The sequence below is a fragment of the Argiope bruennichi genome, chromosome 10, assembly GCF_947563725.1.
Source record: "Argiope bruennichi chromosome 10, qqArgBrue1.1, whole genome shotgun sequence".
NCBI lineage: Eukaryota > Metazoa > Arthropoda > Arachnida > Araneae > Araneidae > Argiope > Argiope bruennichi.
The window spans coordinates 80,489,582-80,513,656 of NC_079160.1; the positions used below are offsets into that span (position 1 = coordinate 80,489,582).

Here is a 24,075-nt window from a genome sequence, read left to right on the forward strand (position 1 = left end):
GGACGTTTTATCCATTAAGCCACACGGTCGGTTTTCAAAATACCCCTTTCGTTCTTTAGCGTGACTGACTATTAAAACATAAAATGCGGTCAAAATTCGTTTTGGTGCTCGAAGGATTTTGTTACGAAAGCAGGAGGAAATTTCCAGTCCACGGCAGGATTCGAACCTGCAATCTTCAGATTCGAAGTCAGACGCCTTATCCGTTAGGCCACGTGGACGTTAAATCACGTAATTCAAACCCTTTTTCAGCGAATATTTTTCAAACATATTGTACAAAAGTGAAGCAAACATCTTGATGATGTCTTCAGAATATTGGTCAAAACGGATACCACGTCTGCGACAGGATTCGAACCTACAATTTTCTGATTCGAAGTCGGACGTTTTATCCATTAAGCCACACGGTCGGTTTTCAAAATACCCCTTTCGTTCTTTAGCGTGACTGACTATTAAAACATAAAATGCGGTCAAAATTCGTTTTGGTGCTCGAAGGATTTTGTTACGAAAGCAGGAGGAAATTTCCAGTCCACGGCAGGATTCGAACCTGCAATCTTCTGATTCGAAGTCAGACGCCTTATCCGTTAGGCCACGTGGACGTTAAATCACGTAATTCAAACCCTTTTTCAGCGAATATTTTTCAAACATATTGCCCAAAAGTGAAGCAAACATCTTGATAATGTCTTCAGAATATTCGTCAAAACGGATACCACGTCTGTGACAGGATTCGAACCTACAATTTTCTGATTCGAAGTCGGACGTTTTATCCATTAAGCCACACGGTCGGTTTTCAAAATACCCCTTTCGTTCTTTAGCGTGACTGACTATTAAAACATAAAATGCGGTCAAATTTCGTTTTGGTGCTCGAAGGATTTCGTTACGAAAGCAGGAGGAAATTTCCAGTCCACGGCAGGATTCGAACCTGCAATCTTCTGATTCGAAGTCAGACGTCTTATCCGTTAGGCCACGTGGACGTTAAATCACGTAATTCAAACCCTTTTTCAGCGAATATTTTTCAAACATATTGCCCAAAAGTGAAGCAAACATCTTGATGATGTCTTCAGAATATTGGTCAAAACGGATACCACGTCTGTGACAGGATTCGAACCTACAATTTTCTGATTCGAAGTCAGACGTTTTATCCATTAAGCCACACGGACGGTTTTCAAAATACCCCTTTCGTTCTTTAGCGTGACTGACTATTAAAACATAAAATGCGGTCAAAATTCGTTTTGGTGCTCGAAGGATTTCGTTACGAAAGCAGGAGGAAATTTCCAGTCCACGGCAGGATTCGAACCTGCAATCTTCTGATTCGAAGTCAGACGCCTTATCCGTTAGGCCACGTGGACGTTAAACCACGTAATTCAAACCCTTTTTCAGCGAATATTTTTCAAACATATTGCCCAAAAGTGAAGCAAACATCTTGATGATGTCTTCAGAATATTGGTCAAAACGGATACCACGTCTGTGACAGGATTCGAACCTACAATATTCTGATTCGAAGTCGGACGTTTTATCCATTAAGCCACACGGTCGGTTTTCAAAATACCCCTTTCGTTCTTTAGCGTGACTGACTATTAAAACATAAAAGGCGGTCAAAATTCGTTTTGGTCCTCGAAGGATTTCGTTACGAATGCAGGAGGAAATTTCCAGTCCACGGCAGGATTCGAACCTGCAATCTTCTGATTCGAAGTCAGACGCCTTATCCGTTAGGCCACGTGGACGTTAAATCACGTAATTCAAACCCTTTTTCAGCGAATATTTTTCAAACATATTGTACAAAAGTGAAGCAAACATCTTGATGATATCTTCAGAATATTGGTCAAAACGGATACCACGTCTGTGACAGGATTCGAACCTACAATTTTCTGATTCGAAGTCGGACGTTTTATCCATTAAGCCACACGGTCGGTTTTCAAAATACCCCTTTCGTTCTTTAGCGTGACTGACTATTAAAACATAAAATGCGGTCAAAATTCGTTTTGGTGCTCGAAGGATTTTGTTACGAAAGCAGGAGGAAATTTCCAGTCCACGGCAGGATTCGAACCTGCAATCTTCAGATTCGAAGTCAGACGCCTTATCCGTTAGGCCACGTGGACGTTAAATCACGTAATTCAAACCCTTTTTCAGCGAATATTTTTCAAACATATTGTACAAAAGTGAAGCAAACATCTTGATGATGTCTTCAGAATATTGGTCAAAACGGATACCACGTCTGCGACAGGATTCGAACCTACAATTTTCTGATTCGAAGTCGGACGTTTTATCCATTAAGCCACACGGTCGGTTTTCAAAATACCCCTTTCGTTCTTTAGCGTGACTGACTATTAAAACATAAAATGCGGTCAAAATTCGTTTTGGTGCTCGAAGGATTTTGTTACGAAAGCAGGAGGAAATTTCCAGTCCACGGCAGGATTCGAACCTGCAATCTTCTGATTCGAAGTCAGACGCCTTATCCGTTAGGCCACGTGGACGTTAAATCACGTAATTCAAACCCTTTTTCAGCGAATATTTTTCAAACATATTGCCCAAAAGTGAAGCAAACATCTTGATAATGTCTTCAGAATATTCGTCAAAACGGATACCACGTCTGTGACAGGATTCGAACCTACAATTTTCTGATTCGAAGTCGGACGTTTTATCCATTAAGCCACACGGTCGGTTTTCAAAATACCCCTTTCGTTCTTTAGCGTGACTGACTATTAAAACATAAAATGCGGTCAAATTTCGTTTTGGTGCTCGAAGGATTTCGTTACGAAAGCAGGAGGAAATTTCCAGTCCACGGCAGGATTCGAACCTGCAATCTTCTGATTCGAAGTCAGACGTCTTATCCGTTAGGCCACGTGGACGTTAAATCACGTAATTCAAACCCTTTTTCAGCGAATATTTTTCAAACATATTGCCCAAAAGTGAAGCAAACATCTTGATGATGTCTTCAGAATATTGGTCAAAACGGATACCACGTCTGTGACAGGATTCGAACCTACAATTTTCTGATTCGAAGTCAGACGTTTTATCCATTAAGCCACACGGACGGCTTTCAAAATACCCCTTTCGTTCTTTAGCGTGACTGACTATTAAAACATAAAATGCGGTCAAAATTCGTTTTGGTGCTCGAAGGATTTCGTTACGAAAGCAGGAGTAAATTTCCAGTCCACGGCAGGATTCGAACCTGCAATCTTCTGATTCGAAGTCAGACGTCTTATCCGTTAGGCCACGTGGACGTTAAATCACGTAATTCAAACCCTTTTTCAGCGAATATTTTTCAAACATATTGCCCAAAAGTGAAGCAAACATCTTGATGATATCTTCAGAATATTGGTCAAAACGGATACCACGTCTGTGACAGGATTCGAACCTACAATTTTCTGATTCGAAGTCGGACGTTTTATCCATTAAGCCACACGGTCGGTTTTCAAAATACCCCTTTCGTTCTTTAGCGTGACTGACTATTAAAACATAAAATGCGGTCAAAATTCGTTTTGGTGCTCGAAGGATTTTGTTACGAAAGCAGGAGGAAATTTCCAGTCCACGGCAGGATTCGAACCTGCAATCTTCAGATTCGAAGTCAGACGCCTTATCCGTTAGGCCACGTGGACGTTAAATCACGTAATTCAAACCCTTTTTCAGCGAATATTTTTCAAACATATAGTACAAAAGTGAAGCAAACATCTTGATGATGTCTTCAGAATATTGGTCAAAACGGATACCACGTCTGCGACAGGATTCGAACCTACAATTTTCTGATTCGAAGTCGGACGTCTTATCCGTTAGGCCACGTGGACGTTAAATCACGTAATTCAAACCCTTTTTCAGCGAATATTTTTCAAACATATTGCCCAAAAGTGAAGCAAACATCTTGATAATGTCTTCAGAATATTCGTCAAAACGGATACCACGTCTGTGACAGGATTCGAACCTACAATTTTCTGATTCGAAGTCGGACGTTTTATCCATTAAGCCACACGGTCGGTTTTCAAACTACCCCTTTCGTTCTTTAGCGTGACTGACTATTAAAACATAAAATGCGGTCAAATTTCGTTTTGGTGCTCGAAGGATTTCGTTACGAAAGCAGGAGGAAATTTCCAGTCCACGGCAGGATTCGAACCTGCAATCTTCTGATTCGAAGTCAGACGTCTTATCCGTTAGGCCACGTGGACGTTAAATCACGTAATTCAAACCCTTTTTCAGCGAATATTTTTCAAACATATTGCCCAAAAGTGAAGCAAACATCTTGATAATGTCTTCAGAATATTCGTCAAAACGGATACCACGTCTGTGACAGGATTCGAACCTACAATTTTCTGATTCGAAGTCGGACGTTTTATCCATTAAGCCACACGGTCGGTTTTCAAAATACCCCTTTCGTTCTTTAGCGTGACTGACTATTAAAACATAAAATGCGGTCAAATTTCGTTTTGGTGCTCGAAGGATTTCGTTACGAAAGCAGGAGGAAATTTCCAGTCCACGGCAGGATTCGAACCTGCAATCTTCTGATTCGAAGTCAGACGCCTTATCCGTTAGGCCACGTGGACGTTAAACCACGTAATTCAAACCCTTTTTCAGCGAATATTTTTCAAACATATTGCCCAAAAGTGAAGCAAACATCTTGATGATGTCTTCAGAATATTGGTCAAAACGGATACCACGTCTGTGACAGGATTCGAACCTACAATATTCTGATTCGAAGTTTGACGTTTTATCCATTAAGCCACACGGTCGGTTTTCAAAATACCCCTTTCGTTCTTTAGCGTGACTGACTATTAAAACATAAAAGGCGGTCAAAATTCGTTTTGGTGCTCGAAGGATTTCGTTACGAAAGCAGGAGGAAATTTCCAGTCCACGGCAGGATTCGAACCTGCAATCTTCTGATTCGAAGTCAGACGTCTTATCCGTTAGGCCACGTGGACGTTAAATCACGTAATTCAAACCCTTTTTCAGCGAATATTTTTCAAACATATTGCCCAAAAGTGAAGCAAACATCTTGATAATGTCTTCAGAATATTCGTCAAAACGGATACCACGTCTGTGACAGGATTCGAACCTACAATTTTCTGATTCGAAGTCGGACGTTTTATCCATTAAGCCACACGGTCGGTTTTCAAAATACCCCTTTCGTTCTTTAGCGTGACTGACTATTAAAACATAAAATGCGGTCAAATTTCGTTTTGGTGCTCGAAGGATTTCGTTACGAAAGCAGGAGGAAATTTCCAGTCCACGGCAGGATTCGAACCTGCAATCTTCTGATTCGAAGTCAGACGCCTTATCCGTTAGGCCACGTGGACGTTAAACCACGTAATTCAAACCCTTTTTCAGCGAATATTTTTCAAACATATTGCCCAAAAGTGAAGCAAACATCTTGATGATGTCTTCAGAATATTGGTCAAAACGGATACCACGTCTGTGACAGGATTCGAACCTACAATATTCTGATTCGAAGTCGGACGTTTTATCCATTAAGCCACACGGTCGGTTTTCAAAATACCCCTTTCGTTCTTTAGCGTGACTGACTATTAAAACATAAAAGGCGGTCAAAATTCGTTTTGGTCCTCGAAGGATTTCGTTACGAATGCAGGAGGAAATTTCCAGTCCACGGCAGGATTCGAACCTGCAATCTTCTGATTCGAAGTCAGACGCCTTATCCGTTAGGCCACGTGGACGTTAAATCACGTAATTCAAACCCTTTTTCAGCGAATATTTTTCAAACATATTGTACAAAAGTGAAGCAAACATCTTGATGATATCTTCAGAATATTGGTCAAAACGGATACCACGTCTGTGACAGGATTCGAACCTACAATTTTCTGATTCGAAGTCGGACGTTTTATCCATTAAGCCACACGGTCGGTTTTCAAAATACCCCTTTCGTTCTTTAGCGTGACTGACTATTAAAACATAAAATGCGGTCAAAATTCGTTTTGGTGCTCGAAGGATTTTGTTACGAAAGCAGGAGGAAATTTCCAGTCCACGGCAGGATTCGAACCTGCAATCTTCAGATTCGAAGTCAGACGCCTTATCCGTTAGGCCACGTGGACGTTAAATCACGTAATTCAAACCCTTTTTCAGCGAATATTTTTCAAACATATAGTACAAAAGTGAAGCAAACATCTTGATGATGTCTTCAGAATATTGGTCAAAACGGATACCACGTCTGCGACAGGATTCGAACCTACAATTTTCTGATTCGAAGTCGGACGTTTTATCCATTAAGCCACACGGTCGGTTTTCAAAATACCCCTTTCGTTCTTTAGCGTGACTGACTATTAAAACATAAAATGCGTTCAAAATTCGTTTTGGTGCTCGAAGGATTTTGTTACGAAAGCAGGAGGAAATTTCCAGTCCACGGCAGGATTCGAACCTGCAATCTTCAGATTCGATGTCAGACGCCTTATCCGTTAGGCCACGTGGACGTTAAATCACGTAATTCAAACCCTTTTTCAGCGAATATTTTTCAAACATATTGCCCAAAAGTGAAGCAAACATCTTGATGATGTCTTCAGAATATTGGTCAAAACGGATACCACGTCTGTGACAGGATTCGAACCTACAATTTTCTGATTCGAAGTCAGACGTTTTATCCATTAAGCCACACGGACGGTTTTCAAAATACCCCTTTCGTTCTTTAGCGTGACTGACTATTAAAACATAAAATGCGGTCAAAATTCGTTTTGGTGCTCGAAGGATTTCGTTACGAAAGCAGGAGGAAATTTCCAGTCCACGGCAGGATTCGAACCTGCAATCTTCTGATTCGAAGTCAGACGCCTTATCCGTTAGGCCACGTGGACGTTAAATCACGTAATTCAAACCCTTTTTCAGCGAATATTTTTCAAACATATTGTACAAAAGTGAAGCAAACATCTTGATGATATCTTCAGAATATTGGTCAAAACGGATACCACGTCTGTGACAGGATTCGAACCTACAATTTTCTGATTCGAAGTCGGACGTTTTATCCATTAAGCCACACGGTCGGTTTTCAAAATACCCCTTTCGTTCTTTAGCGTGACTGACTATTAAAACATAAAATGCGGTCAAAATTCGTTTTGGTGCTCGAAGGATTTTGTTACGAAAGCAGGAGGAAATTTCCAGTCCACGGCAGGATTCGAACCTGCAATCTTCAGATTCGAAGTCAGACGCCTTATCCGTTAGGCCACGTGGACGTTAAATCACGTAATTCAAACCCTTTTTCAGCGAATATTTTTCAAACATATTGTACAAAAGTGAAGCAAACATCTTGATGATGTCTTCAGAATATTGGTCAAAACGGATACCACGTCTGCGACAGGATTCGAACCTACAATTTTCTGATTCGAAGTCGGACGTTTTATCCATTAAGCCACACGGTCGGTTTTCAAAATACCCCTTTCGTTCTTTAGCGTGACTGACTATTAAAACATAAAATGCGGTCAAAATTCGTTTTGGTGCTCGAAGGATTTTGTTACGAAAGCAGGAGGAAATTTCCAGTCCACGGCAGGATTCGAACCTGCAATCTTCTGATTCGAAGTCAGACGCCTTATCCGTTAGGCCACGTGGACGTTAAATCACGTAATTCAAACCCTTTTTCAGCGAATATTTTTCAAACATATTGCCCAAAAGTGAAGCAAACATCTTGATAATGTCTTCAGAATATTCGTCAAAACGGATACCACGTCTGTGACAGGATTCGAACCTACAATTTTCTGATTCGAAGTCGGACGTTTTATCCATTAAGCCACACGGTCGGTTTTCAAAATACCCCTTTCGTTCTTTAGCGTGACTGACTATTAAAACATAAAATGCGGTCAAATTTCGTTTTGGTGCTCGAAGGATTTCGTTACGAAAGCAGGAGGAAATTTCCAGTCCACGGCAGGATTCGAACCTGCAATCTTCTGATTCGAAGTCAGACGTCTTATCCGTTAGGCCACGTGGACGTTAAATCACGTAATTCAAACCCTTTTTCAGCGAATATTTTTCAAACATATTGCCCAAAAGTGAAGCAAACATCTTGATGATGTCTTCAGAATATTGGTCAAAACGGATACCACGTCTGTGACAGGATTCGAACCTACAATTTTCTGATTCGAAGTCAGACGTTTTATCCATTAAGCCACACGGACGGCTTTCAAAATACCCCTTTCGTTCTTTAGCGTGACTGACTATTAAAACATAAAATGCGGTCAAAATTCGTTTTGGTGCTCGAAGGATTTCGTTACGAAAGCAGGAGTAAATTTCCAGTCCACGGCAGGATTCGAACCTGCAATCTTCTGATTCGAAGTCAGACGTCTTATCCGTTAGGCCACGTGGACGTTAAATCACGTAATTCAAACCCTTTTTCAGCGAATATTTTTCAAACATATTGCCCAAAAGTGAAGCAAACATCTTGATGATATCTTCAGAATATTGGTCAAAACGGATACCACGTCTGTGACAGGATTCGAACCTACAATTTTCTGATTCGAAGTCGGACGTTTTATCCATTAAGCCACACGGTCGGTTTTCAAAATACCCCTTTCGTTCTTTAGCGTGACTGACTATTAAAACATAAAATGCGGTCAAAATTCGTTTTGGTGCTCGAAGGATTTTGTTACGAAAGCAGGAGGAAATTTCCAGTCCACGGCAGGATTCGAACCTGCAATCTTCAGATTCGAAGTCAGACGCCTTATCCGTTAGGCCACGTGGACGTTAAATCACGTAATTCAAACCCTTTTTCAGCGAATATTTTTCAAACATATAGTACAAAAGTGAAGCAAACATCTTGATGATGTCTTCAGAATATTGGTCAAAACGGATACCACGTCTGCGACAGGATTCGAACCTACAATTTTCTGATTCGAAGTCGGACGTCTTATCCGTTAGGCCACGTGGACGTTAAATCACGTAATTCAAACCCTTTTTCAGCGAATATTTTTCAAACATATTGCCCAAAAGTGAAGCAAACATCTTGATAATGTCTTCAGAATATTCGTCAAAACGGATACCACGTCTGTGACAGGATTCGAACCTACAATTTTCTGATTCGAAGTCGGACGTTTTATCCATTAAGCCACACGGTCGGTTTTCAAAATACCCCTTTCGTTCTTTAGCGTGACTGACTATTAAAACATAAAATGCGGTCAAATTTCGTTTTGGTGCTCGAAGGATTTCGTTACGAAAGCAGGAGGAAATTTCCAGTCCACGGCAGGATTCGAACCTGCAATCTTCTGATTCGAAGTCAGACGTCTTATCCGTTAGGCCACGTGGACGTTAAATCACGTAATTCAAACCCTTTTTCAGCGAATATTTTTCAAACATATTGCCCAAAAGTGAAGCAAACATCTTGATAATGTCTTCAGAATATTCGTCAAAACGGATACCACGTCTGTGACAGGATTCGAACCTACAATTTTCTGATTCGAAGTCGGACGTTTTATCCATTAAGCCACACGGTCGGTTTTCAAAATACCCCTTTCGTTCTTTAGCGTGACTGACTATTAAAACATAAAATGCGGTCAAATTTCGTTTTGGTGCTCGAAGGATTTCGTTACGAAAGCAGGAGGAAATTTCCAGTCCACGGCAGGATTCGAACCTGCAATCTTCTGATTCGAAGTCAGACGCCTTATCCGTTAGGCCACGTGGACGTTAAACCACGTAATTCAAACCCTTTTTCAGCGAATATTTTTCAAACATATTGCCCAAAAGTGAAGCAAACATCTTGATGATGTCTTCAGAATATTGGTCAAAACGGATACCACGTCTGTGACAGGATTCGAACCTACAATATTCTGATTCGAAGTTTGACGTTTTATCCATTAAGCCACACGGTCGGTTTTCAAAATACCCCTTTCGTTCTTTAGCGTGACTGACTATTAAAACATAAAAGGCGGTCAAAATTCGTTTTGGTGCTCGAAGGATTTCGTTACGAAAGCAGGAGGAAATTTCCAGTCCACGGCAGGATTCGAACCTGCAATCTTCTGATTCGAAGTCAGACGTCTTATCCGTTAGGCCACGTGGACGTTAAATCACGTAATTCAAACCCTTTTTCAGCGAATATTTTTCAAACATATTGCCCAAAAGTGAAGCAAACATCTTGATAATGTCTTCAGAATATTCGTCAAAACGGATACCACGTCTGTGACAGGATTCGAACCTACAATTTTCTGATTCGAAGTCGGACGTTTTATCCATTAAGCCACACGGTCGGTTTTCAAAATACCCCTTTCGTTCTTTAGCGTGACTGACTATTAAAACATAAAATGCGGTCAAATTTCGTTTTGGTGCTCGAAGGATTTCGTTACGAAAGCAGGAGGAAATTTCCAGTCCACGGCAGGATTCGAACCTGCAATCTTCTGATTCGAAGTCAGACGCCTTATCCGTTAGGCCACGTGGACGTTAAACCACGTAATTCAAACCCTTTTTCAGCGAATATTTTTCAAACATATTGCCCAAAAGTGAAGCAAACATCTTGATGATGTCTTCAGAATATTGGTCAAAACGGATACCACGTCTGTGACAGGATTCGAACCTACAATATTCTGATTCGAAGTCGGACGTTTTATCCATTAAGCCACACGGTCGGTTTTCAAAATACCCCTTTCGTTCTTTAGCGTGACTGACTATTAAAACATAAAAGGCGGTCAAAATTCGTTTTGGTCCTCGAAGGATTTCGTTACGAATGCAGGAGGAAATTTCCAGTCCACGGCAGGATTCGAACCTGCAATCTTCTGATTCGAAGTCAGACGCCTTATCCGTTAGGCCACGTGGACGTTAAATCACGTAATTCAAACCCTTTTTCAGCGAATATTTTTCAAACATATTGTACAAAAGTGAAGCAAACATCTTGATGATATCTTCAGAATATTGGTCAAAACGGATACCACGTCTGTGACAGGATTCGAACCTACAATTTTCTGATTCGAAGTCGGACGTTTTATCCATTAAGCCACACGGTCGGTTTTCAAAATACCCCTTTCGTTCTTTAGCGTGACTGACTATTAAAACATAAAATGCGGTCAAAATTCGTTTTGGTGCTCGAAGGATTTTGTTACGAAAGCAGGAGGAAATTTCCAGTCCACGGCAGGATTCGAACCTGCAATCTTCAGATTCGAAGTCAGACGCCTTATCCGTTAGGCCACGTGGACGTTAAATCACGTAATTCAAACCCTTTTTCAGCGAATATTTTTCAAACATATAGTACAAAAGTGAAGCAAACATCTTGATGATGTCTTCAGAATATTGGTCAAAACGGATACCACGTCTGCGACAGGATTCGAACCTACAATTTTCTGATTCGAAGTCGGACGTTTTATCCATTAAGCCACACGGTCGGTTTTCAAAATACCCCTTTCGTTCTTTAGCGTGACTGACTATTAAAACATAAAATGCGTTCAAAATTCGTTTTGGTGCTCGAAGGATTTTGTTACGAAAGCAGGAGGAAATTTCCAGTCCACGGCAGGATTCGAACCTGCAATCTTCAGATTCGATGTCAGACGCCTTATCCGTTAGGCCACGTGGACGTTAAATCACGTAATTCAAACCCTTTTTCAGCGAATATTTTTCAAACATATTGCCCAAAAGTGAAGCAAACATCTTGATGATGTCTTCAGAATATTGGTCAAAACGGATACCACGTCTGTGACAGGATTCGAACCTACAATTTTCTGATTCGAAGTCAGACGTTTTATCCATTAAGCCACACGGACGGTTTTCAAAATACCCCTTTCGTTCTTTAGCGTGACTGACTATTAAAACATAAAATGCGGTCAAAATTCGTTTTGGTGCTCGAAGGATTTCGTTACGAAAGCAGGAGGAAATTTCCAGTCCACGGCAGGATTCGAACCTGCAATCTTCTGATTCGAAGTCAGACGCCTTATCCGTTAGGCCACGTGGACGTTAAATCACGTAATTCAAACCCTTTTTCAGCGAATATTTTTCAAACATATTGCCCAAAAGTGAAGCAAACATCTTGATGATGTCTTCAGAATATTGGTCAAAACGGATACCACGTCTGTGACAGGATTCGAACCTACAATCTTCTGATTCGAAGTCAGACGTTTTATCCATTAAGCCACACGGACGGTTTTCAAAATACCCCTTTCGTTCTTTAGCGTAACTGACTATTAAAACATAAAATGCGGTCAAAATTCGTTTTGGTGCTCGAAGGATTTCGTTACGAAAGCAGGAGGAAATTTCCAGTCCACGGCAGGATTCGAACCTGCAATCTTCTGATTCGAAGTCAGACGCCTTATCCGTTAGGCCACATGGACGTTAAATCACGTAATTCAAACCATTTTTCAGCGAATATTTTTCAAACATATTGCCCAAAAGTGAAGCAAACATCTTGATGATGTCTTCAGAATATTGGTCAAAACGGATACCACGTCTGTGACAGGATTCGAACCTACAATTTTCTGATTCGAAGTCAGACGTTTTATCCATTAAGCCACACGGACGGTTTTCAAAATACCCCTTTCGTTCTTTAGCGTGACTGACTATTAAAACATAAAATGCGGTCAAAATTCGTTTTGGTGCTCGAAGGATTTCGTTACGAAAGCAGGAGGAAATTTCCAGTCCACGGCAGGATTCGAACCTGCAATCTTCTGATTCGAAGTCAGACGCCTTATCCGTTAGGCCACGTGGACGTTAAATCACGTAATTCAAACCCTTTTTCAGCGAATATTTTTCAAACATATTGTACAAAAGTGAAGCAAACATCTTGATGATGTCTTCAGAATATTGGTCAAAACGGATACCACGTCTTTGACAGGATTCGAACCTGCAATTTTCTGATTCGAAGTCAGACGTTTTATCCATTAAGCCACACGGACGGCTTTCAAAATACCCCTTTCGTTCTTTAGCGTGACTGACTATTAAAACATAAAATGCGGTCAAAATTCGTTTTGGTGCTCGAAGGATTTCGTTACGAAAGCAGGAGGAAATTTCCAGTCCACGGCAGGATTCGAACCTGCAATCTTCTGATTCGAAGTCAGACGCCTTATCCGTTAGGCCACGTGGACGTTAAATCACGTAATTCAAACCCTTTTTCAGCGAATATTTTTCAAACATATTGTACAAAAGTGAAGCAAACATCTTGATGATATCTTCAGAATATTGGTCAAAACGGATACCACGTCTGTGACAGGATTCGAACCTACAATTTTCTGATTCGAAGTCGGACGTTTTATCCATTAAGCCACACGGTCGGTTTTCAAAATACCCCTTTCGTTCTTTAGCGTGACTGACTATTAAAACATAAAATGCGGTCAAAATTCGTTTTGGTGCTCGAAGGATTTTGTTACGAAAGCAGGAGGAAATTTCCAGTCCACGGCAGGATTCGAACCTGCAATCTTCTGATTCGAAGTCAGACGCCTTATCCGTTAGGCCACGTGGACGTTAAATCACGTAATTCAAACCCTTTTTCAGCGAATATTTTTCAAACATATTGTGCAAAAGTGAAGCAAACATCTTGATGATGTCTTCAGAATATTGGTCAAAACTGATACCACGTCTGTGACAGGATTCGAACCTACAATTTTCTGATTCGAAGTCGGACGTTTTATCCATTAAGCCACACGGACGGTTTTCAAAATACCCCTTTCGTTCTTTAGCGTGACTGACTATTAAAACATAAAAAGCGGTAAAAAATTCGTTTTGGTGCTCGAAGGATTTCGTTACGAAAGCAGGAGGAAATTTCCAGTCCACGGCAGGATTCGAACCTGCAATCTTCTGATTCGAAGTCAGACGCCTTATCCGTTAGGCCACGTGGACGTTAAATCACGTAATTCAAACCCTTTTTCAGCGAATATTTTTCAATCATATTGCCCAAAAGTGAAGCAAACATCTTGATGATATCTTCAGAATATTGGTCAAAACGGATACCACGTCTGTGACAGGATTCGAACCTACAATTTTCTGACTCGAAGTCAGACGTTTTATCCATTAAGCCACACGGACGGTTTTCAAAATACCCCTTTCGTTCTTTAGCGTGGCTGACTATTAAAATATAAAAAGCGGTAAAAAATTCGTTATGGTGCTCGAAGGATTTCGTTACGAAAGCAGGAGGAAATTTCCAGTCCACGGCAGGATTCGAACCTGCAATCTTCTGATTCGAAGTCAGACGCCTTATCCGTTAGGCCACGTGGACGTTAAATCACGTAATTCAAACCCTTTTTCAGCGAATATGTTTCAAACATATTGTACAAAAGTGAAGCAAACATCTTGATGATATCTTCAGAATATTGGTCAAAACGGATACCACGTCTGTGACAGGATTCGAACCTACAATTTTCTGATTCGAAGTCGGACGTTTTATCCATTAAGCCACACGGTCGGTTTTCAAAATACCCCTTTCGTTCTTTAGCGTGACTGACTATTAAAACATAAAATGCGGTCGAAATTCGTTTTGGTGCTCGAAGGATTTTGTTACGAAAGCAGGAGGAAATTTCCAGTCCACGGCAGGATTCGAACCTGCAATCTTCTGATTCGAAGTCAGACGCCTTATCCGTTAGGCCACGTGGACGTTAAATCACGTAATTCAAACCCTTTTTCAGCGAATATTTTTCAAACATATTGTGCAAAAGTGAAGCAAACATCTTGATGATGTCTTCAGAATATTGGTCAAAACTGATACCACGTCTGTGACAGGATTCGAACCTACAATTTTCTGATTCGAAGTCGGACGTTTTATCCATTAAGCCACACGGACGGTTTTCAAAATACCCCTTTCGTTCTTTAGCGTGACTGACTATTAAAACATAAAATGCGGTCAAAATTCGTTTTGGTGCTCGAAGGATTTCGTTACGAAAGCAGGAGGAAATTTCCAGTCCACGGCAGGATTCGAACCTGCAATCTTCTGATTCGAAGTCAGACGCCTTATCCGTTAGGCCACGTGGACGTTAAATCACGTAATTCAAACCCTTTTTCAGCGAATATTTTTCAAACATATTGAGCAAAAGTGAAGCAAACATCTTGATGATGTCTTCAGAATATTGGTCAAAACGGATACCACGTCTGTGACAGGATTCGAACCTACAATTTTCTGATTCGAAGTCAGACGTTTTATCCATTAAGCCACACGGACGGTTTTCAAAATACCCCTTTCGTTCTTTAGCGTGACTGACTATTAAAACATAAAATGCGGTCAAAATTCGTTTTGGTGCTCGAAGGATTTCGTTACGAAAGCAGGAGGAAATTTCCAGTCCACGGCAGGATTCGAACCTGCAATTTTTTGATTCGAAGTCAGACGCCTTATCCGTTAGGCCACGTGGACGTTAAATCACGTAATTCAAACCCTTTTTCAGCGAATATTTTTCAAACATATTGCCCAAAAGTGAAGCAAACATCTTGATGATGTCTTCAGAATATTGGTCAAAACGGATACCACGTCTGTGACAGGATTCGAACCTACAATTTTCTGATTCGAAGTCAGACGTTTTATCCATTAAGCCACACGGACGGTTTTCAAAATACCCCTTTCGTTCTTTAGCGTGACTGACTATTAAAACATAAAATGCGGTCAAAATTCGTTTTGGTGCTCGAAGGATTTCGTTACGAAAGCAGGAGGAAATTTCCAGTCCACGGCAGGATTCGAACCTGCAATCTTCTGATTCGAAGTCAGACGCCTTATCCGTTAGGCCACGTGGACGTTAAATCACGTAATTCAAACCCTTTTTCAGCGAATATTTTTCAAACATATTGCCCAAAAGTGAAGCAAACATCTTGATGATGTCTTCAGAATATTGGTCAAAACGGATGCCACGTCTGTGACAGGATTCGAACCTACAATTTTCTGATTCGAAGTCAGACGTTTTATCCATTAAGCCACACGGACGGTTTTCAAAATACCCCTTTCGTTCTTTAGCGTGACTGACTATTAAAACATAAAATGCGGTCAAAATTCGTTTTGGTGCTCGAAGGATTTCGTTACGAAAGCAGGAGGAAATTTCCAGTCCACGGCAGGATTCGAACCTGCAATCTTCTGATTCGAAGTCAGACGCCTTATCCGTTAGGCCACGTGGACGTTAAATCACGTAATTCAAACCCTTTTTCAGCGAATATTTTTCAAACATATTGCCCAAAAGTGAAGCAAACATCTTGATGATGTCTTCAGAATATTGGTCAAAACGGATACCACGTCTGTGACAGGATTCGAACCTACAATTTTCTGATTCGAAGTCAGACGTTTTATCCATTAAGCCACACGGACGGTTTTCAAAATACCCCTTTCGTTCTTTAGCGTGACTGACTATTAAAACATAAAATGCGGTCAAAATTCGTTTTGGTGCTCGAAGGATTTCGTTACGAAAGCAGGAGGAAATTTCCAGTCCACGGCAGGATTCGAACCTGCAATCTTCTGATTCGAAGTCAGACGCCTTATCCGTTAGGCCACGTGGACGTTAAATCACGTAATTCAAACCCTTTTTCAGCGAATATTTTTCAAACATATTGCCCAAAAGTGAAGCAAACATCTTGATGATGTCTTCAGAATATTGGTCAAAACGGATACCACGTCTGTGACAGGATTCGAACCTACAATTTTCTGATTCGAAGTCAGACGTTTTATCCATTAAGCCACACGGACGGTTTTCAAAATACCCCTTTCGTTCTTTAGCGTGACTGACTATTAAAACATAAAATGCGGTCAAAATTCGTTTTGGTGCTCGAAGGATTTCGTTACGAAAGCAGGAGGAAATTTCCAGTCCACGGCAGGATTCGAACCTGCAATTTTTTGATTCGAAGTCAGACGCCTTATCCGTTAGGCCACGTGGACGTTAAATCACGTAATTCAAACCCTTTTTCAGCGAATATTTTTCAAACATATTGCCCAAAAGTGAAGCAAACATCTTGATGATGTCTTCAGAATATTGGTCAAAACGGATACCACGTCTGTGACAGGATTCGAACCTACAATTTTCTGATTCGAAGTCAGACGTTTTATCCATTAAGCCACACGGACGGTTTTCAAAATACCCCTTTCGTTCTTTAGCGTGACTGACTATTAAAACATAAAATGCGGTCAAAATTCGTTTTGGTGCTCGAAGGATTTCGTTACGAAAGCAGGAGGAAATTTCCAGTCCACGGCAGGATTCGAACCTGCAATCTTCTGATTCGAAGTCAGACGCCTTATCCGTTAGGCCACGTGGACGTTAAATCACGTAATTCAAACCCTTTTTCAGCGAATATTTTTCAAACATATTGCCCAAAAGTGAAGCAAACATCTTGATGATGTCTTCAGAATATTGGTCAAAACGGATACCACGTCTGTGACAGGATTCGAACCTACAATTTTCTGATTCGAAGTCAGACGTTTTATCCATTAAGCCACACGGACGGTTTTCAAAATACCCCTTTCGTTCTTTAGCGTGACTGACTATTAAAACATAAAATGCGGTCAAAATTCGTTTTGGTGCTCGAAGGATTTCGTTACGAAAGCAGGAGGAAATTTCCAGTCCACGGCAGGATTCGAACCTGCAATCTTCTGATTCGAAGTCAGACGCCTTATCCGTTAGGCCACGTGGACGTTAAATCACGTAATTCAAACCCTTTTTCAGCGAATATTTTTCAAACATATTGCCCAAAAGTGAAGCAAACATCTTGATGATGTCTTCAGAATATTGGTCAAAACGGATACCACGTCTGTGACAGGATTCGAACCTACAATTTTCTGATTCGAAGTCAGACGTTTTATCCATTAAGCCACACGGACGGTTTTCAAAATACCCCTTTCGTTCTTTAGCGTGACTGACTATTAAAACATAAAATGCGGTCAAAATTCGTTTTGGTGCTCGAAGGATTTCGTTACGAAAGCAGGAGGAAATTTCCAGTCCACGGCAGGATTCGAACCTGTAGTGGTTGCGTATTGTAAAAATGCAACTAGAAATTGGATTTTGCTTTTTTGTAAGTCTATAGGTGTTAGTTGAAGTGAACTGAGTTTTTATATGTTTTTATGAACGAAATTGGCGACGAGAATCAGATGCGACCTGAGGTCGCATCTGCCTCTGAAATAGGGTTTTGATGTTTTTCAGTGAATTTTTTTCATATCATCTTTACAGTTTATTTTTCCTTTGTTTCATAATATTTTTTTCATATTCTTTGCTCGGATTTTCTTTTTCTGTGGTTGAAAAAGATGATGTTTAATTGAAATCTTTTGCTTTCCATTGTATATATATTTATTAGTGTTTTTATTTGTTCCTATTTAATGTCTCTTTTCCGAATGTCATGAGTGTCGATGTTTATTCTGTTGATAGACCATTGTGTTAGTTTTTTCTAAAATATGTATCTTTTTATTTATTTATTTTTTTGATTGATGTCTCTTTTATTTTTTATTTATTTCTTTGTAGAAGTCGTGTTTTTCATATGCTTTTCTTCTAATTAGAGTCTTGTTAAATTTATGTTACAAATCTGCATCGTTCTTTGTATTTGGATGATTTTCCTTGTTTAGCTTTTGGTTTTTGTATTTTGAAATAGTTAAAAGAACATTTTTTTATATTTTAATATCCATTATCGTTGTATCTCTTGGTTATTTTTTTTTATCAGAGCATTTTCGTTCACTTTTTGATTGATATCGGTATCGGTTTAAAAATTTCTTTCATGCGAATTACAATTTGCTTTTTTTTTTATTTCTTGAGCCATTTCTGATATTCGAATTTAATATTTTATTTTGTAAAGTATAAAGAATTAATATTTTATATTCTGAATGAATTCTATAATGTATATTTTTATTTTCTTGAACTTTATTAAATAAAGTATATTTTATATTGTAAAAGAATAAATATAAGCATCAGGCTGAGTTTTTTATTGCAGAATTATAATTCTAGCTTATACAGTGAAATATTAATGAAATCTTATACAACAAGACCTAAATATTACAGTTTTTATAAGTTCAAATTAAAGGAAACTAACTAAATCAATCATCTAAAGAAATTCGTTCAAATCGAATCTTAATTGAACAATTTTGAGCAGCAAATTAATTTCTGATTTAATTCCTTAGATTTAGATGACATCCCATATTCGAATCTTGAATGTCATATACTATATTTAATTTGCACTTATGTTGTAGTATCAGTAAATTAATTTACATATTAGCACCTGAACACGCATAATTTCCTGGTATCTAATAAAAATCTAAATAAACTAAAACGTGTTAAATGGCGAGATTCGAAATTTGATGCAGATGTCCGATTATGGAATTATTACCACATTTCAATGATTTTGCACATATTTAAAATTATCATATTTTGACACACACACACACGGGTTTATAAAACGAACAGAAATTCTACCTTTCACAGATTTCAAGTGAAAAACGAACGAAATAGATTAAAATTACAATTCCATACTAAAATTCAACCATTTAGTTTTTCCGCTTTTCAATTAACTTTTTCATCTATACATAAATAAGCATATATCTTTCACGGATTCATAAGCCCTCCCTCAAATCTTTCACGGATTCTGTTTGTCTGTCTGTCACTCTACCTGAGAAATAAATGCTCAAAATGTGATAAGATAAATAGATGAAATTTATCAAATGGCATTATTACCAAAGAACTAAGTGCTGTTCAATCTCGGGTTCAAAAAAATTCTCTATGTTTTGAGCATGCATCAAGATGCGTTTATTTAGTCAAAATAGAGGCGAGAGAGAAGATTTCTGAAGGGGATGTTTACATTTAACAGATCCGGATTACACGCGGACTTAGGAGGCGCGAAACTGCGGTCAAGTCATAATATTGTCGAAAATAAGAGACTAATTCACAATAAAAAAAAATTAGTACAGTTTTTATATACTGGAATTAGCTAAAATATTGAGTTATGATGATTAAATGAAAGATTTCTATTCTTAAAATTTGGTAATTCACTTTTTTACAAAACTACAATTCTTAATGCTAAAACATTTCTTTTTTTAACCCTTTCTAGGGCCGTGGGAAGTATGCTTCCCCCCAAATTTATCAATCTTTGTATGATTTATGTAGGTTGGCATAAGTTCTGACAAATTTTTTTAGAAAGACAAACTTAGATGTTTTAGTTCTTTATCTGACACAAAATGACGTGTCTTGATTTGTTACTTAATTATTAATTAACCAAATTAATTAATTAACCAAATTAAATTTTATCTAATAAGCTGAATGAATCCTTTTTCTTATTCTAATTTCAAGCCTAAAAATATTTTAACATAATATGACTAGAAAAAAAATGGACCTTTAAAAGGTTAATTTGTTATTGAATTTTTTGATAACATTTCGAGATTAACAACGGTAGATAATATCGATCATATTTAATGATATTAAATAGAATGTTCTTCGTGACATTTCTGAAAACTTTTTTTTTCGCCACTTGATTTAGCCATATAAACAATCAACAAAATTTTCAGTTAAAATAAAGTAGTATGGCCAGAAACGACACTGCACTCACATTCATGTGGAAACAAAAACTAAACGAAAAATTATCTATAATAGAGTAGAAATCCAATTTCTTCGTCACACTGTAAGAAATTCAGAAATCCGCTCATTCTTCCGCGTCTCACCTCTTAGCGAAGTAGAATCATCGAAAAGTGGTAATCTAGGGATACTGAAATGAACAAGATGCAAATTTTAGAATAGAAACGTCAAATATTTAATGCTTCTGTAGCTCTCTAGTTTACGTGAACGTGATCATTCATAAACTCACAACCAGACGGGGGGGGATGAAGTGTTATTTTAAAGTATGATGTTAAATTTTGTCATAATCGGGGATATCTAAAATCTAGAGATTTATTAAATTTTTGAAGTTAATGGTAATGATTAAATTAATGGTTTTTTGCAATACGCATACGAGAAAGTAATCTTAATGATTGTATGATTGAAATATCCTTCAAAACAATTGTGCCGAGTTCGATTAAATTTTATTCATTTATTCTCTCAGGCAAGAGAAAGAATTCTGCCAATTTTCCAAAGTGCATAACTTAATTAATTAATCAGAAACCAACAGCAGTTTTGTCGTTTCTCTGCAGTAAGTTTGGTGCAAATTAATAATAATAAAAAATGCTTTTATACTATTTTGAAATTGAAACTTTATTTTCATCAATGATACTCATTTTATTTTCAAGCATTTTTTCCTTCAATTTTTATTAATTTTTTCAAAATTTGATAATTAAATACACGCAGACGATAATGAAATAAGGAAGTTTATAGATTATTCTATAGCCGGGTAAAGCTGTAACGTATGTTTTAAATATGTTTTCAATATTTTTTCTAGGTTTCAAAAGATTGCTAAAGCCTGTATATATAGATTTTTTTTTAAAAAAGAAATACACTCTTTAAAATTCTCTGGTTTCTTTACCTATTTCTTCTAAGAAGTAACGAGTAAATGGGTAATATTGTAATTGAGAGGTAAATAGAATTACTGAGTAATTTGGAATAGCGATTTAACGATGCCTAAAAGAAAACGCAAATCCATCGCTCTAATTAAAACGAAGGGAAGAGAAATAAAGTTTTTACGAGAAAAGGAAGTTTTTTCTTATTGTTAAAGAACAAGAATATATACGAACTGATGACAGAACACATTAGCAGAATTCTGGAAGAGCACAAAAAAAAAATGTTTAATGGTTAATTTAAATATAATCATAGAATAAGTGTGCCAAAACACTTTTTCTGAGTTTGAGTCTTCTTTAAAAGTACCCGAAAAAAAGAAGTCTTATTAAATTTGCCGAATGTAATTTTGGAATAGGCTTTAACATTTGATAATTTACAATTAAAAACTTAGATTAATACAAAAAAAAGATTGTGATTTTAATGTCGTTAAAGATTAATTGTTACTGAGCTAAAGGGGTGCACTGAAGAAAATTTAGAAGCAGAACATTAACTATTTCTGCCAGGAACAACCATTAATGTGGTTTATTTTTAAGTCTTTTATCAGTTAAAAATTAACTATTGTGGTGGAATAAAGATCCTTATGATCTGTGCAGCGGAAGCAAGAGGGCGTATGTTTTCAGGAATATTTCTTTAATGATCACATTTCATACAAAACATAAAGACAAGACAAAACATTAACGCGAACACCTTAACAGAACAGCTTCACAACTCATTAGTTACAATCGCAATGCACTTTGGGATGCGTACCTAATCAGGCATCGCCATCTATTATCCAAAAGAGAAAATAGAATAATGCAATTGCTACACGAATTTATTATATGAGAATATTCATTAAAGACTTACTTATACTTCAATATTTGTGAAAATTATTTGTTCTTATATAGCAAATATTAATAATTTAGCGGGAAAATTTAGCAACCGGCGATTTTTAAAAATTGTCCGATTCAATTTGTATTTTAATTAATTAAAAAATCTTTATGATAGTAAAAGATTTTTGTGCGTTATATTTTAGACAAAAATAGTTTTTATATCAAAAAAATATTAGACATGAAATTTTTTAAATCCCTATCGCCAATGTCTATATCAGCAGGTAAACTGGTAAAATGATTAAATAAAATGCTTTACATTGTGTTGATAAAAATAACTAATGTTTTAATAATGCCTTCTGTCTACTTGTTTAGTATCGATTTCATTTTAAACAATATTACGTTTAAAGGCAAAAAAAAAAAAAGCGTAAAGAATAATAGTAGTCATTGAAGTCCTTAATCAGCATTGATTATCTTGCAGTGAAAGCTTATAAGCCAATTAACAGCTATGGTACACGAGCAACTGCTTTTGTATTGTGGTCGTGTTACTAGGCTGCGAACCACAAGGTCCTAGATTCAATCCTCGCTCATAACAATCCGCCACATTGGTGACCTCGGACGATGAACTTTCAACCTTCGTACAGCTGTTGTGGCGCCATCTACCCGCAGCAACCTAAAGTCGTGAGATTCACTTGACGCAGTAACACAAAGTCGTCAGACTCCCTTGACGCAGCAACAGCAACCACTCACCCACACACGTTCGCCATAATGCTTAGAGCTACTCAAATGGGTACAGGCACATTAGAATCAATAGCTAAAACATCACCACACAACAGCCATTCGTTCGTCTCACCTCCGATTCACTGGAGGGAAGAGTCTGTAGTGAAAACGTATAAGCCAGTTAACAGCTACGTTACACGAGCAATTGTTTTTGTATTGTGGTCATGTTACTCGGCTGCGAACCACAAGGTCCCAGGTTCCATCCTCGCTCATCCCAATCCGCCACACTCTTTAGAAAAATAAAGTCAATTTCTGGACGCAATCAAATCATTCAAATTGTTGTTCTTAAAATGTTATACCAAAAAAGCACTATTATCATATTCAATTATTTTCTTTCAGCGAACCCTTTCTAACAGAATTATCTCTTTCATCACATTCTCACCATGTCTTAAATGAAAATATTCTATCTGTAACTACTTCATATTGAACAATATCACGTTTCCACTTGACAAAAGTCAGAAAGATTTACAACTGTGAATATAGTAATTAAAGGTTCTAATGAAAAACATCGATACTCTTTCGAGAAATAGGGTCCACTTATCGAAGCATTCAAGTAAATGAGCATGTTATTCTCCGAGCGTCATGCAAAAATAAACGCATATCGCCCTGCAATTATTCACAGCAACTGTGAAATTTTTTGTGACACAAAATTATCTCTCACCATCATTTCAACACATCTTAATGGTAATAACAAATGTTTTTTTGCCTATTCGATCATTATCAATCTCATCGAAACCATGTTAAGTTTATACTTGAAAAAAAAGCATAAAGAGGAATAGTGGTCAATAAAATCCCTAACGAACCTCATAAAAAGCGATGCTCCTCTTTACGAAAAAAAAAAAAAAAAAAAAAAAAAAAAAAACAACAACAAAAAAAAAACAAGACAAACTTTCGGCAAGCTGGAAGACAAAGGTAGATTCTTTTACATCTAAGTTAATATCTGACGACATAAATTGTTGATGTTAGAAGCAGTCAAAATGAAGGCATGAAAAGTCACTTTTCAGCCCCTACTTCTAAGATATTGCAGTTATCGACAAACCTGAAATACAAAAGTTGTTCGTTTTAATGAGGCTCTAGTTTTTAGAAAGTTATAGAGAAATGAAAATTTCAATCCTCCACCATTTCCACCCCTTTGAACTAAATGGGCCCTTTACAAACTCGCTTGAGACTTTTACATTTCTAATAAAATATTTCAA

General features: G+C 38.0%; 47 non-coding genes across 47 annotated transcripts; all 47 read right to left on the bottom strand.

Annotated features, from left to right (window-relative positions):
* Positions 1–145: 145 nt before the first annotated feature.
* On the bottom strand, positions 146–218 carry Trnar-ucg (transfer RNA arginine (anticodon UCG)). The gene has a single exon. It is a non-coding gene; the product is annotated as a tRNA-Arg (tRNA).
* Positions 219–520: 302 nt separating this feature from the next.
* Positions 521–593, bottom strand: Trnar-ucg (transfer RNA arginine (anticodon UCG)). Its single transcript has one exon. It is a non-coding gene; the product is annotated as a tRNA-Arg (tRNA).
* Positions 594–895: 302 nt separating this feature from the next.
* Positions 896–968, bottom strand: Trnar-ucg (transfer RNA arginine (anticodon UCG)). The gene has a single exon. It is a non-coding gene; the product is annotated as a tRNA-Arg (tRNA).
* Positions 969–1,270: 302 nt separating this feature from the next.
* Trnar-ucg (transfer RNA arginine (anticodon UCG)) lies at positions 1,271–1,343 on the bottom strand. Its single transcript has one exon. It is a non-coding gene; the product is annotated as a tRNA-Arg (tRNA).
* A 302-nt stretch (positions 1,344–1,645) lies between these two features.
* Positions 1,646–1,718, bottom strand: Trnar-ucg (transfer RNA arginine (anticodon UCG)). Its single transcript has one exon. It is a non-coding gene; the product is annotated as a tRNA-Arg (tRNA).
* Positions 1,719–2,020: 302 nt separating this feature from the next.
* Trnar-ucg (transfer RNA arginine (anticodon UCG)) lies at positions 2,021–2,093 on the bottom strand. The gene has a single exon. It is a non-coding gene; the product is annotated as a tRNA-Arg (tRNA).
* Positions 2,094–2,395: 302 nt separating this feature from the next.
* Trnar-ucg (transfer RNA arginine (anticodon UCG)) lies at positions 2,396–2,468 on the bottom strand. Its single transcript has one exon. It is a non-coding gene; the product is annotated as a tRNA-Arg (tRNA).
* A 302-nt stretch (positions 2,469–2,770) lies between these two features.
* On the bottom strand, positions 2,771–2,843 carry Trnar-ucg (transfer RNA arginine (anticodon UCG)). The gene has a single exon. It is a non-coding gene; the product is annotated as a tRNA-Arg (tRNA).
* Positions 2,844–3,145: 302 nt separating this feature from the next.
* Positions 3,146–3,218, bottom strand: Trnar-ucg (transfer RNA arginine (anticodon UCG)). The gene has a single exon. It is a non-coding gene; the product is annotated as a tRNA-Arg (tRNA).
* A 302-nt stretch (positions 3,219–3,520) lies between these two features.
* Positions 3,521–3,593, bottom strand: Trnar-ucg (transfer RNA arginine (anticodon UCG)). Its single transcript has one exon. It is a non-coding gene; the product is annotated as a tRNA-Arg (tRNA).
* A 488-nt stretch (positions 3,594–4,081) lies between these two features.
* On the bottom strand, positions 4,082–4,154 carry Trnar-ucg (transfer RNA arginine (anticodon UCG)). Its single transcript has one exon. It is a non-coding gene; the product is annotated as a tRNA-Arg (tRNA).
* A 302-nt stretch (positions 4,155–4,456) lies between these two features.
* Positions 4,457–4,529, bottom strand: Trnar-ucg (transfer RNA arginine (anticodon UCG)). The gene has a single exon. It is a non-coding gene; the product is annotated as a tRNA-Arg (tRNA).
* Positions 4,530–4,831: 302 nt separating this feature from the next.
* Trnar-ucg (transfer RNA arginine (anticodon UCG)) lies at positions 4,832–4,904 on the bottom strand. Its single transcript has one exon. It is a non-coding gene; the product is annotated as a tRNA-Arg (tRNA).
* Positions 4,905–5,206: 302 nt separating this feature from the next.
* Trnar-ucg (transfer RNA arginine (anticodon UCG)) lies at positions 5,207–5,279 on the bottom strand. Its single transcript has one exon. It is a non-coding gene; the product is annotated as a tRNA-Arg (tRNA).
* Positions 5,280–5,581: 302 nt separating this feature from the next.
* Positions 5,582–5,654, bottom strand: Trnar-ucg (transfer RNA arginine (anticodon UCG)). The gene has a single exon. It is a non-coding gene; the product is annotated as a tRNA-Arg (tRNA).
* Positions 5,655–5,956: 302 nt separating this feature from the next.
* Positions 5,957–6,029, bottom strand: Trnar-ucg (transfer RNA arginine (anticodon UCG)). Its single transcript has one exon. It is a non-coding gene; the product is annotated as a tRNA-Arg (tRNA).
* A 302-nt stretch (positions 6,030–6,331) lies between these two features.
* On the bottom strand, positions 6,332–6,404 carry Trnar-ucg (transfer RNA arginine (anticodon UCG)). Its single transcript has one exon. It is a non-coding gene; the product is annotated as a tRNA-Arg (tRNA).
* A 302-nt stretch (positions 6,405–6,706) lies between these two features.
* Trnar-ucg (transfer RNA arginine (anticodon UCG)) lies at positions 6,707–6,779 on the bottom strand. The gene has a single exon. It is a non-coding gene; the product is annotated as a tRNA-Arg (tRNA).
* A 302-nt stretch (positions 6,780–7,081) lies between these two features.
* Positions 7,082–7,154, bottom strand: Trnar-ucg (transfer RNA arginine (anticodon UCG)). The gene has a single exon. It is a non-coding gene; the product is annotated as a tRNA-Arg (tRNA).
* Positions 7,155–7,456: 302 nt separating this feature from the next.
* Trnar-ucg (transfer RNA arginine (anticodon UCG)) lies at positions 7,457–7,529 on the bottom strand. Its single transcript has one exon. It is a non-coding gene; the product is annotated as a tRNA-Arg (tRNA).
* A 302-nt stretch (positions 7,530–7,831) lies between these two features.
* On the bottom strand, positions 7,832–7,904 carry Trnar-ucg (transfer RNA arginine (anticodon UCG)). Its single transcript has one exon. It is a non-coding gene; the product is annotated as a tRNA-Arg (tRNA).
* A 302-nt stretch (positions 7,905–8,206) lies between these two features.
* Positions 8,207–8,279, bottom strand: Trnar-ucg (transfer RNA arginine (anticodon UCG)). Its single transcript has one exon. It is a non-coding gene; the product is annotated as a tRNA-Arg (tRNA).
* Positions 8,280–8,581: 302 nt separating this feature from the next.
* Trnar-ucg (transfer RNA arginine (anticodon UCG)) lies at positions 8,582–8,654 on the bottom strand. Its single transcript has one exon. It is a non-coding gene; the product is annotated as a tRNA-Arg (tRNA).
* A 488-nt stretch (positions 8,655–9,142) lies between these two features.
* Positions 9,143–9,215, bottom strand: Trnar-ucg (transfer RNA arginine (anticodon UCG)). The gene has a single exon. It is a non-coding gene; the product is annotated as a tRNA-Arg (tRNA).
* Positions 9,216–9,517: 302 nt separating this feature from the next.
* Positions 9,518–9,590, bottom strand: Trnar-ucg (transfer RNA arginine (anticodon UCG)). The gene has a single exon. It is a non-coding gene; the product is annotated as a tRNA-Arg (tRNA).
* A 302-nt stretch (positions 9,591–9,892) lies between these two features.
* Positions 9,893–9,965, bottom strand: Trnar-ucg (transfer RNA arginine (anticodon UCG)). Its single transcript has one exon. It is a non-coding gene; the product is annotated as a tRNA-Arg (tRNA).
* A 302-nt stretch (positions 9,966–10,267) lies between these two features.
* Trnar-ucg (transfer RNA arginine (anticodon UCG)) lies at positions 10,268–10,340 on the bottom strand. Its single transcript has one exon. It is a non-coding gene; the product is annotated as a tRNA-Arg (tRNA).
* Positions 10,341–10,642: 302 nt separating this feature from the next.
* Trnar-ucg (transfer RNA arginine (anticodon UCG)) lies at positions 10,643–10,715 on the bottom strand. The gene has a single exon. It is a non-coding gene; the product is annotated as a tRNA-Arg (tRNA).
* A 302-nt stretch (positions 10,716–11,017) lies between these two features.
* On the bottom strand, positions 11,018–11,090 carry Trnar-ucg (transfer RNA arginine (anticodon UCG)). The gene has a single exon. It is a non-coding gene; the product is annotated as a tRNA-Arg (tRNA).
* Positions 11,091–11,392: 302 nt separating this feature from the next.
* Positions 11,393–11,465, bottom strand: Trnar-ucg (transfer RNA arginine (anticodon UCG)). The gene has a single exon. It is a non-coding gene; the product is annotated as a tRNA-Arg (tRNA).
* Positions 11,466–11,767: 302 nt separating this feature from the next.
* Positions 11,768–11,840, bottom strand: Trnar-ucg (transfer RNA arginine (anticodon UCG)). Its single transcript has one exon. It is a non-coding gene; the product is annotated as a tRNA-Arg (tRNA).
* A 113-nt stretch (positions 11,841–11,953) lies between these two features.
* Trnar-ucg (transfer RNA arginine (anticodon UCG)) lies at positions 11,954–12,026 on the bottom strand. The gene has a single exon. It is a non-coding gene; the product is annotated as a tRNA-Arg (tRNA).
* Positions 12,027–12,142: 116 nt separating this feature from the next.
* Trnar-ucg (transfer RNA arginine (anticodon UCG)) lies at positions 12,143–12,215 on the bottom strand. The gene has a single exon. It is a non-coding gene; the product is annotated as a tRNA-Arg (tRNA).
* A 302-nt stretch (positions 12,216–12,517) lies between these two features.
* Trnar-ucg (transfer RNA arginine (anticodon UCG)) lies at positions 12,518–12,590 on the bottom strand. Its single transcript has one exon. It is a non-coding gene; the product is annotated as a tRNA-Arg (tRNA).
* A 302-nt stretch (positions 12,591–12,892) lies between these two features.
* On the bottom strand, positions 12,893–12,965 carry Trnar-ucg (transfer RNA arginine (anticodon UCG)). Its single transcript has one exon. It is a non-coding gene; the product is annotated as a tRNA-Arg (tRNA).
* Positions 12,966–13,267: 302 nt separating this feature from the next.
* On the bottom strand, positions 13,268–13,340 carry Trnar-ucg (transfer RNA arginine (anticodon UCG)). Its single transcript has one exon. It is a non-coding gene; the product is annotated as a tRNA-Arg (tRNA).
* A 303-nt stretch (positions 13,341–13,643) lies between these two features.
* Positions 13,644–13,716, bottom strand: Trnar-ucg (transfer RNA arginine (anticodon UCG)). Its single transcript has one exon. It is a non-coding gene; the product is annotated as a tRNA-Arg (tRNA).
* A 303-nt stretch (positions 13,717–14,019) lies between these two features.
* Positions 14,020–14,092, bottom strand: Trnar-ucg (transfer RNA arginine (anticodon UCG)). The gene has a single exon. It is a non-coding gene; the product is annotated as a tRNA-Arg (tRNA).
* A 302-nt stretch (positions 14,093–14,394) lies between these two features.
* Positions 14,395–14,467, bottom strand: Trnar-ucg (transfer RNA arginine (anticodon UCG)). Its single transcript has one exon. It is a non-coding gene; the product is annotated as a tRNA-Arg (tRNA).
* Positions 14,468–14,769: 302 nt separating this feature from the next.
* On the bottom strand, positions 14,770–14,842 carry Trnar-ucg (transfer RNA arginine (anticodon UCG)). Its single transcript has one exon. It is a non-coding gene; the product is annotated as a tRNA-Arg (tRNA).
* A 302-nt stretch (positions 14,843–15,144) lies between these two features.
* On the bottom strand, positions 15,145–15,217 carry Trnar-ucg (transfer RNA arginine (anticodon UCG)). The gene has a single exon. It is a non-coding gene; the product is annotated as a tRNA-Arg (tRNA).
* Positions 15,218–15,519: 302 nt separating this feature from the next.
* Positions 15,520–15,592, bottom strand: Trnar-ucg (transfer RNA arginine (anticodon UCG)). The gene has a single exon. It is a non-coding gene; the product is annotated as a tRNA-Arg (tRNA).
* A 302-nt stretch (positions 15,593–15,894) lies between these two features.
* On the bottom strand, positions 15,895–15,967 carry Trnar-ucg (transfer RNA arginine (anticodon UCG)). Its single transcript has one exon. It is a non-coding gene; the product is annotated as a tRNA-Arg (tRNA).
* Positions 15,968–16,269: 302 nt separating this feature from the next.
* Positions 16,270–16,342, bottom strand: Trnar-ucg (transfer RNA arginine (anticodon UCG)). Its single transcript has one exon. It is a non-coding gene; the product is annotated as a tRNA-Arg (tRNA).
* A 302-nt stretch (positions 16,343–16,644) lies between these two features.
* On the bottom strand, positions 16,645–16,717 carry Trnar-ucg (transfer RNA arginine (anticodon UCG)). Its single transcript has one exon. It is a non-coding gene; the product is annotated as a tRNA-Arg (tRNA).
* A 302-nt stretch (positions 16,718–17,019) lies between these two features.
* Positions 17,020–17,092, bottom strand: Trnar-ucg (transfer RNA arginine (anticodon UCG)). The gene has a single exon. It is a non-coding gene; the product is annotated as a tRNA-Arg (tRNA).
* Positions 17,093–17,394: 302 nt separating this feature from the next.
* Positions 17,395–17,467, bottom strand: Trnar-ucg (transfer RNA arginine (anticodon UCG)). The gene has a single exon. It is a non-coding gene; the product is annotated as a tRNA-Arg (tRNA).
* Positions 17,468–24,075: the final 6,608 nt, after the last annotated feature.